General features: G+C 38.6%; 2 long non-coding RNA genes across 2 annotated transcripts; both read right to left on the minus strand.

Moving 5' to 3' along the window:
- Window positions 1-1572: 1572 nt before the first annotated feature.
- Window positions 1573-3646, minus strand: LOC141602510 (uncharacterized). The gene is made up of 2 exons (XR_012524491.1): window positions 3599-3646; window positions 1573-1791 (listed from the first exon to the last, which is right to left on the minus strand). It is a non-coding gene; the product is annotated as an uncharacterized LOC141602510 (long non-coding RNA).
- Window positions 3647-7966: 4320 nt separating this feature from the next.
- On the minus strand, window positions 7967-10309 carry LOC141602511 (uncharacterized). Its single transcript, XR_012524492.1, has 3 exons — window positions 10178-10309; window positions 9993-10065; window positions 7967-8185 (listed from the first exon to the last, which is right to left on the minus strand). It is a non-coding gene; the product is annotated as an uncharacterized LOC141602511 (long non-coding RNA).
- Window positions 10310-10923: the final 614 nt, after the last annotated feature.

Consider the following 10923-nt stretch of genomic DNA (forward strand, 5'->3'; position numbering starts at 1 on the left):
TTTTTAGGCGAGGTACGGTCTCTCGATGGACGCGCGTGTTCCGTGACCGCTCACGATCAAGTGGAACTATGGCACCGAAGGTTGGGGCACCCATCAACCTCGATTACAAATTTTATTCCGTTATTTAATTCCAAATTTAAATCTACTTTTCATAGCAATACTTGCGACATTTGCCTTCGTGCAAAACAAACTCGTACTATTTTTCCTTTAAGCACGAATAATGCCAACGATATTTTTGATTTAATTCATTGTGATTTGTGGGGACAATATTTATAAAATGCCTCTTACGGCTCACAATATTTTTTAACAATAGTTGATGATTTTTCACGCTCCACATGGGTCTATCTTTTAAGAAAAAAAGCGATACGCGTCAAACTTTATTAAATTTTTTCGCGTTAGTTGAACGACAATTTAATAAGAAAATCAAAATTTTGCGTAGCGATAACGACACCGAATTTACAAATTTAAAACAATTTTTTCAAGAAAACGGTATTCTTTTTCAAACATCCATGGTCGACACGCCACAACAAAACGGTAGAGTTGAAAGAAAACACCGTCACATACTCAATGTGGCGCGTGCTCTCTTATTTCAAGCTATCCTACCTATATGTTTTCGGGGGAGAGAGTATCTTAGCCGCTGTCTACCTAATAAACCGCACTCCTTCCAAACTTTTAAAAGGCAAAACCCCTTACGAAATGCTCTTTAAAACACCTCCCCCTATGACCCACATAAGGATTTTCGGATGCCTGTGCTATGCAAAGAACATTAACCGATCTAATGACAAGTTTGCCTCCCGCAGCCGCAAACGTGTTTTTTTAGGATATCCAATTGGACAAAAAGGATGGCGGGTTTATGATTTAGACACAGGTACCCACTTCACATCCCGTGATGTCGTATTTCTAGAAACCGAGTTCCCCTACCAGGCACTGCACATACAAGACCAACCCGACCACTCCTCCTTTCTCCACGACGATCCTATCCATCTCGAAACCGTTATACTCACCTCTACCCCACAAACCGAACCCACCCCTACCGCTCCACCCGAACCCAACGGACCCACGACCGACCCCCCTCCATCCACCCACCTCGACACCAACCCCGACACCACTTCCCCACCCAAAACAAACACCACACCTGAACCTGTCTCACCCACACACGTCGACGCAAATACCTCCAATACCGATAACCATAACAAGACCTCACACGACCCATGGGTAAAGGACAGCGGACTAAAATACCCAACACTCTCCTAAAAGATTTCGTTCAACCAAAGAGACGTCCCTCGACTCACGTTCTCACCGCCTCATCATCATCTTCAGGTACTCCATATCCCATTTCTCATTTTATTCATTACGATCGGTTTTCACCTAACCATAAAATTTTCTTGTCGGCCGTGACCAAAAATCACGAGCCTAGCACTTTTCGTGAAGCTATGCAGGTCCAACAATGGCAAGATGCAATGAAGAGTGAGATTGACGCACTTGAACGAAACAATACATGTGTGACACCTCTCGATGAGGAATCAAAAGAACTATTAAATCTAAGCGGAAAAATAAGGGATTTTTAAAACCTTTAAAGTTTAAAGTGTGAAATCCACCATAAGTGATCAAACGAAAATGAAAAGTAAGATGAATAAGTTTTACAATTAAAAACGAAGTGCGTTGGGGAAAAGATATCCCACGAATAAACACAAGTCTAACGATAGGTGAGTCTAGGCAAACTATAACTAAGGTCCAAGGTTCAACGTTCTCGCTAGCTCACACGTCTTCCCCATAATCTGCATCACAAACCTGTCATTCATGTAAACATGAACGCCACAGTCAGTGGGGAGTAACTCATGGTTCTCCCAGCCACAATATGTCAAAATGCACATAAGCAAGAACTTAATTAAACATATTGATCATGCATCATACTTGAATAATATGAACAAGGGAATATAACGATAATCATAACGAGATAGGCATATTGCATTCTTAATGAGATAGGCACATTGCATTCTTAATGAGATAGGCATGGTACATTATATTAAACATGCATTCAAGGTAACCAAAACATGGATATGAGATTAGGCATCGAATCATATGAAGAAGGTAAACAACGGATCAATTGAATAGAAAATACATGGATGGAAACCAATAGCCATTACTTGAAAACCTCTTAACAACCATAGCACGGGACGTGGCTACTAATGTCACATTCATACTTATGGCTTGCATCTCACCATAAGAACGGATGGGAACATCAATCCCGGCGATCATATCGCAACTAGGGGCTTGCATCTCACCACTAGTATCCGATAGGACCAAGACTCTCACAAACAATCATAGAAGACGTGCACTCTCGTATATAAGAACACGCCAATGACCATAATCAGCAAGACATTTACAAAGGCTTTGACTCAAACAAGACAGACCCCTAGACTCCAACCTCTTGGTAGGACGACGATCATAATACGGTCCTAGTCTAAACCTGGATCCAGACTCTCGGGATGGGCGACACCCGATTCGACAAACGATACCAAATCGTATCCAAGACTCGGAACATGGCACGCACTCGTATCCAAAGGCCGAGTAACCTCTAATCGGAGACATGGCACGCACTCGTAACCCAAGGTCCGAAGAAAGGCGGAAGGATAACCCAACCTGGGAACATGGCACGCACTCGTACCAAAGGCCCGAAGGGTAAATAAATATGGAATGTCAAGTAGTCACACAATGTAAATCGTCGCACTTGGGTCTCAAATACGAGCAACCATGATTGCACGAACATAACGTAAACAATTCATGTGAAGCATGTATAAGTATAAGAGTATAATAAATATCAAGTACTCCCATGATAAAAGAGTCTCAACACATCATACACAAGCATTAGAACCAAAGTTAAGATGCATACCCAACAAGAAACTCAAAACCCAATCTATAACAACAAGTTTAGTACTCGACTACAACAAGGGTCAACTTCAAACGGTCATAACTTGAGTTCTATACATGATAATGAGGTGAAACCAGTTGGAGGTGATAGCTTATCCTCTTACGGTTCTAACGGTAGGTCATAAGCCTCAAACAAACAACTAACGAAGAAGTTATGGCCATTTTACGAAAACTGGTCCAGGCTGAGTGCGCAGCCTGCGCCGAGGTGCGCAGCCTGCGCCGTGGTGCTGATTTGCACGACACAACAAATTCACCTTCATCCCCAAATCATTTTTTTATCATGCCATTACAATCCTAATTCCACCATATATTACCCAAGCAACTTCATACAAGTATTAAGGGTGAAATCAAAGCATAAAAGAGGGATTAAAACACAAGGTTCGATTCAAATTCAAACAATTCCAAACTAACAAATTCGTGACATAATTAAACACAATGATTAAGCATGAATAAGACGGTTTCTTTACTAATTAATCCATATAAACATTCATGTAACCCAAAGGATTGGAAATTCCTTCAACTAACCATGAGATGGTTTCTCATACAAACTCATTCAACAACAAACATGTGAAACAAGAAAAGATTCAAACTTTAACATACATATGAACAAACTACAACATATAAACACACAAATTTGACATAATGTCGAGTAACCCATCACCGTTACCTTTTTGCACTTAAATCCACAAAAGACTCGTCTACCTTTCAAGAATCCACTAGGGTCAACTAAACTTTCTCCTAAACATAAGAAAACACAAAATAAGACTAAGAATCAAAATTAGAAAAAGGGTACCATGTATAAAACGGCTCGACAGCCCTATTTAAGGAGGAAAGTCGGTGTCTTTCTTACCTAGAAAGATGGAGGGCAATGAGAGGAAGAGATAGACGCGAAAATCACTTGATTCGGATAAGAATTGATCAAGTTATGGTGTTTTGAAGATTTGTAAGAGGAGAGTATGAAAATGGTGTTTGTGTTTGTGGTGGTGTTGCTGAAATTGTGAGGAAGGAGGAGGGGTTAGGGTTTCCCTCATTATTTATATGAGGAGGAAGAAATAATATGTGAGCCCAATAGTCATACTAGGCCCAACATGCAAAATTGAGTCGATATACACTGGAAATTACGTCTCAAGCCCACTACAACTCAAGACGAGGAATATTATTATTATTATCATTATTATCCGACCAAAATATTTATTTTATATAACTTAAGCTTTAAAAATATAATACTTATAAAAATCATGTTTAATAATGAAATTAATTAAATTAAATAATTTACAATATAAATAAGACCATAGAATGGTTAATTAAATTATAAATGTCAAAATGGAAAATTCGCGGGTGTTACAATCACCCCATCTTTTAAAAAGTTTCGTCCTCGAAACTTGAAGGTAGAAAAGAAAGGTTATAAAAAGTAAAACTGAACTTTTAAAATTGGTAACCAAAACATTAAAAGGTTACTTATCGTAAGAATCAAAATCCTTTCAGAAGTCTCAAATAAAATTTTAAAAACGTAACGATTCTCATCAAAGGAACGAAAATGCTCTCGTTGCGCATTCAAGAACATCACATTCCAAATCGAAGATATGGTCAAAAGCAAATTATTTGTATAAATCGAAAATCAAAATACTTTCAAAAACATTAATGAAGAGTTTTCAAAGGTATAAGTCTCATTCATGGAACGAAATTGCTCTTGTCGTGCACACAAGAACGCTAACTTTCTAAGTCAAAGACAAATTTAAAACAAAAATCACTCGCTGACAAGCGTAGAACAAGTTATTAAACGTTTCAAATAACGAGTTCTAACATCCGATCAACGTCAAAATCGAAAGAAAAAGGTAATTCACTCAAATTTTCTTTTGCCAAAGCCAAATTAGAGATAGAGGTTTCACTTTTAAACTCAAATGGAGTCAAATTTCCGAAAATAGTATTAAACTCTGACAAAGGAATCATAAGTAGGTCAAAGTTAGTTAGAAATTGAGCAAAATTAAAAGTAACTCGGGTTTAGCAATTAAAATCAATAAAAAGAAGTTGTACTCATAGAACAAAAGGAGAACTAAATCAAATTCCCATTTTCAAACCTTTAAAATAGGTAGGGTTTTATAAAAGTAACATAAACTTTTAACAATGGATCAAAAGTGGTAGCTTGAAATGTTTAGAAATAGTACGAAATGAAGAGAACTTAGATATCATGAACACAAGGTACACTAAGAGGGTTCAAACTATACCAATAAAAGAGCTATGATGAACTTCCTAGGAGAAGTGTTAAAATCGAGTCTACGAGGATATCAAAGATTGAATTTCACAAGTTACGAGTATCAAATTTAAAGGAGGAGCATGATGAAGCGAAGAAGAGAGGTATGAACGGAAATGCTTATGCTTAAGGAAGGAAGGAATTTAAACAACAAGGAAACGCCAGAAAGTCAAATCTCAAACAACAAAGTCATCCTGAACGGTAACTCATAACCACATAACTCCCAAGAATTTCCTCAAAATACTTGCACACTTTACTCCTATGCTATCCCGTGGGTCAAGTCACTCCACCACAATTGTGATTCCATAACCCTCAAATATAAGTCATCTATAAACGATTTCCACGAAAGATCAAAACTACTAACAGAGTTGCACACATAACCAACTATCGACTACTAGGGGTTCTCACTATGGTAAAATCCTTAATCAAAGGTCAAAATCTCAAGGCCTTCATACTTTCTAACACTCCAAACCAAAATCTTATTCACACCCGAATTCACAAGAATAGATGATCACATTCCCCAAATCATAAAGACCACCAACCAAAAGTAAATAGGTTTGTCATACAATTTTTCCTACCCAACTCAACTCGAGTTCCACTAATCCAATTTTGACGAAATCAAGGTTCACAATGAATCCTCAAAGAGCATCTCACTCACTCTACAACGTAGCCAACAATGCCATCACTCCACTAAAGAAACAAGAGCAATAACTAGGTCAAGAAATGATAGGAAATTTCAATGGGATACATGAACATGACGAGGTGTGAGATTAAAGGAGTCAATAGTAAAGGTAACTAGTTAACACCAGTAAGAGACATTAGAATTAGAGAGGTATTCAAGGCAAGGAAACGACAAGTAAACTTTTATACTTAAGAAATAAATCTAATCAAGGTATGAACGAAGGGAAGGAAGATGATTAAAGGTACGAGGGGGATTTTAGGGCTTAAACCATACACTTTCTAAGACTTAAGGTTCTCTCTAACAAGGTCACGTCTATTAGGATATTGTACCATCAGAACAAAACGACCAAATTCAAAAACGAGGGTCAAGGCAATTCATCTCATTCCTTATATGCAAGTTTCTCTTAAAGGATTACACCTCTATGACTGATCAAGGTAAAAATAAACGCTCGCTTAAGGGTTGATGAATTTGTTAAATTCGTTGTTCACCTATCCTATCACATATTAGGATTTCTCTAAAGCAAATCTACCACTCAAGTATAAAAGCACCCATTTATCTCAAGTACTTGACACAACCTCAATGTTTTAAAAACCAAAGAAAGAATTAACAAAGACTTCTCAACAAAATTCTCAAGGGACAACTAACATCAAATCGCATCACCAATCTATATGGAATCATTAACATCTAAAAATGGGTTTTCTTCCAAGCTCCTATCATAAATTTATCTCATGTTTACTCCTAAGGTGACGACGCTCAACCTACTAAGCTTTCAAATCCCAAACATAAACAACAAAGCCAAGTTCTATAACTTTAATCACATAGGCAACTCATTCCTAACACAAAGGATCCACCAATCAATTATACTCACTTGGTCAAGGCACTAGGTACAAGAATCACTAAGTATTTATCATCACATTACCTAAGCCTTTCTAACATCACGACCTCTCAAAACCGGGGTTAAGGGTCAAACACAAATAAACTCCACAAAAGCCAACTTATCTGACCGAAGTTAACATTCCATAAGGCAAAAATGAAGGTATACAAGAGGGGCATTATAAGGAGAAAAGGTACAAAGACAACTCCCAAGATATGGAATAAGAGTTGCGAAAGGCATAGAAGCACAAAGATAAGGGAATATGACAAGGTGCTCGAAGAGAGGGAGGTATCTTCAAGACGGCAAAGACATTCTTCAAGAGAAAGAGATCCATATGCAAGATGTTATGTAAGGAGAAACAAAAACTAAGGATAGGTCGGGTGAGTACTAAACTAGTTTCCAAGGTTGAGCAAAAGAGAGTTTAGAAAGGAAGGATGAGCATCACGGGATAAAAGTAAGGACAGGTGGATCAAGGTTAGAAAACACACCCATAACGGTGTCGGGAGGAACGGTGGTTCCGACTTGATTCTCGACAAGAGTGACTCTTCTTGGCTCGGCTTCCGGAGCATGAGGGAGAGGAGGAGTAATCTTCTTCTCGGGGCAATCCTTCATGAGATGTCCGGGCTCCTTGCAAAGGTAACACTTCAAGGGCACATCATAGCATCCAATCCCGCGGTGATAAGCTTGCCTACACTTGAAGCACTTGCGGTTCTTCTTAAGCCTATTAGTAGATGTAGGGACTTGTCCTTTTGGCTCTTGCACTATTGGCTCTTGTCCTCCATGGTCTTGCACTCCTTGTCCTTGGATTCTCGGCACCAACCTCTCCTTGCTAGAAGGTGATGAAGGTGAGGGCACAAAGGGTCTCTTGCCACGACGGATAGGGCGATGATTCACTTGAGCATTGGCATTCCGTTGATTCCGAAGAATTAGAGTAAGAGCTTCCAAGATAGTATTCTCCACCTTGGTTGGTCGTACCATCTTCTCAAGACACCCAAGGAGTCAACCATGTTAGCACCTAACAAATAGCATGCACAAAGAGACTACCAACTTAGGTCCTTAGTTCTACCCATCTCTCATTCATTATTCAAGGTCAAGTTCAAGGTTAAATTCGGGGTACACGTGTGTACGTCGGGAGCAACATATGCTCTGATACCAACTGTGACACCCCTCGATGAGGAATCAAAAGAACTATTAAATCTAAGCGGAAAAATAAGGGAGTTTTAAAACCTTTAAAGTTTAAAGTGTGAAATCCACCATAAGTGATCAAACGAAAATGAAAAGTAAGATGAATAAGTTTTACAATTAAAAACGAAGTGCGTTGGGGAAAAGATATCCCACGAATAAACACAAGTCTAACGATAGGTGAGTCTAGGCAAACTATAACTAAGGTCCAAGGTTCAACGTTCTCGCTAGCTCACACGTCTTCCCCATAATCTGCATCACAAACCTGTCATTCATGTAAACATGAACGCCACAGTCAGTGGGGAGTAACTCAGGGTTCTCCCAGCCACAATATGTCAAAATGCACATAAGCAAGAACTTAATTAAACATATTGATCATGCATCATACTTGAATAATATGAACAAGGGAATATAACGATAATCATAACGAGATAGGCATATTGCATTCTTAATGAGATAGGCACATTGCATTCTTAATGAGATAGGCATGGTACATTATATTAAACATGCATTCAAGGTAACCAAAACATGGATATGAGATTAGGCATCGAATCATATGAAGAAGGTAAACAACGGATCAATTGAATAGAAAATACATGGATGGAAACCAATAGCCATTACTTGAAAACCTCTTAACAACCATAGCACGGGACGTGGCTACTAATGTCACATTCATACTTATGGCTTGCATCTCACCATAAGAACGGATGGGAACATCAATCCCGGCGATCATATCGCAACTAGGGGCTTGCATCTCACCACTAGTATCCGATAGGACCAAGACTCTCACAAACAATCATAGAAGACGTGCACTCTCGTATATAAGAACACGCCAATGACCATAATCAACAAGACATTTACAAAGGCTTTGACTCAAACAAGACAGACCCCTAGACTCCAACCTCTTGGTAGGACGACAATCATAATACGGTCCTAGTCTAAACCTGGATCCAGACTCTCGGGATGGGCGACACCCGATTCAACAAACGATACCAAATCGTATCCAAGACTCGGAACATGGCACGCACTCGTATCCAAAGGCCGAGTAACCTCTAATCGGAGACATGGCACGCACTCGTAACCCAAGGTCCGAAGAAAGGCGGAAGGATAACCCAACCTGGGAACATGGCACGCACTCGTACCAAAGGCCCGAAGGGTAAATAAATAAGGAATGTCAAGTAGTCACACAATGTAAATCGTCGCACTTGGGTCTCAAATACGAGCAACCATGATTGCACGAACATAACGTAAACAATTCATGTGAAGCATGTATAAGTATAAGAGTATAACAAATATCAAGTACTCCCATGATAAAAGAGTCTCAACACATCATACACAAGCATTAGAACCAAAGTTAAGATGCATACCCAACAAGAAACTCAAAACCCAATCTATAACAACAAGTTTTGTACTCGACTACAACAAGGGTCAACTTCAAACGGTCATAACTTGAGTTCTATACATGATAATGAGGTGAAACCAGTTGGAGGTGATAGCTTATCCTCTTAAGGTTCTAACGGTAGGTCATAAGCCTCAAACAAACAAGTAACGAAGAAGTTATGGCCATTTTACGAAAACTGGTCCAGGCTGAGTGCGCAGCCTGCGCCGAGGTGCGCAGCCTGCGCCGTGGTGCTGATTTGCACGACACAACAAATTCACCTTCATCCCCAAATCATTTTTTTATCATGCCATTACAATCCTAATTCCACCATATATTACCCAAGCAACTTCATACAAGTATTAAGGGTGAAATCAAAGCATAAAAGAGGGATTAAAACACAAGGTTCGATTCAAATTCAAACAATTCCAAACTAACAAATTCGTGACATAAGTAAACACAATGATTAAGCATGAATAAGACGGTTTCTTTACTAATTAATCCATATAAACATTCATGTAACCCAAAGGATTGGAAATTCCTTCAACTAACCATGAGATGGTTTCTCATACAAACTCATTCAACAACAAACATGTGAAACAAGAAAAGATTCAAACTTTAACATACATATGAACAAACTACAACATATAAACACACAAATTTGACATAATGTCGAGTAACCCATCACCGTTACCTTTTTGCACTTAAATCCACAAAAGACTCGTCTACCTTTCAAGAATCCACTTCCGGGTCAACTAAACTTTCTCCTAAACATAAGAAAACACAAAATAAGACTAAGAATCAAAATTAGAAAAAGGGTACCATGTATAAAACGGCTCGACAGCCCTATTTAAGGAGGAAAGTCGGTGTCTTTTTTACCTAGAAAGATGGAGGGCGATGAGAGGAAGAGATAGACGCGAAAATCACTTGATTCGGATAAGAATTGATCAAGTTATGGTGTTTTGAAGATTTGTAAGAGGAGAGTATGAAAATGGTGTTTATGTTTGTGGTGGTGTTGCTGAAATTGTGAGGAAGGAGGAGGGGTTAGGGTTTCCCTCATTATTTATATGAGGAGGAAGAAATAATATGTGAGCCCAATAGTCATACTAGGCCCAACATGCAAAATTGAGGCGATATACACTGGAAATTACGTCTCAAGCCCACTACAACTCAAGACGAGGAATATTATTATTATTATCATTATTATCCGACCAAAATATTTATTTTATATAACTTAAGCTTTAAAAATATAATACTTATAAAAATCATGTTTAATAATGAAATTAATTAAATTAAATAATTTACAATATAAATAAGACCATAGAATGGTTAATTAAATTATAAATGTCAAAATGGAAAATTCGCGGGTGTTACAACCTGGACTCTCGAAGATCTCCCGCCCCATAAAAAGGTGATCGGCTCCAAATGGGTATATAAGATTAAATACAACGCCGGTGGCACGATCGAACGCTACAAAGCTCGCTTAGTACTAATGGGTAATCGACAGATTATTGAAGGGGTCGATTATAATGAAACATTCGCACCTACAGTAAAGATGGTCACAGTTCGAACTCTTCTTACCATCGTTGCCGCAAAACAATGGGATCCCCATCAAATGGACGTAC

The sequence above is a fragment of the Silene latifolia genome, chromosome 9, assembly GCF_048544455.1.
Source record: "Silene latifolia isolate original U9 population chromosome 9, ASM4854445v1, whole genome shotgun sequence".
Lineage (NCBI taxonomy): Eukaryota > Viridiplantae > Streptophyta > Magnoliopsida > Caryophyllales > Caryophyllaceae > Silene > Silene latifolia.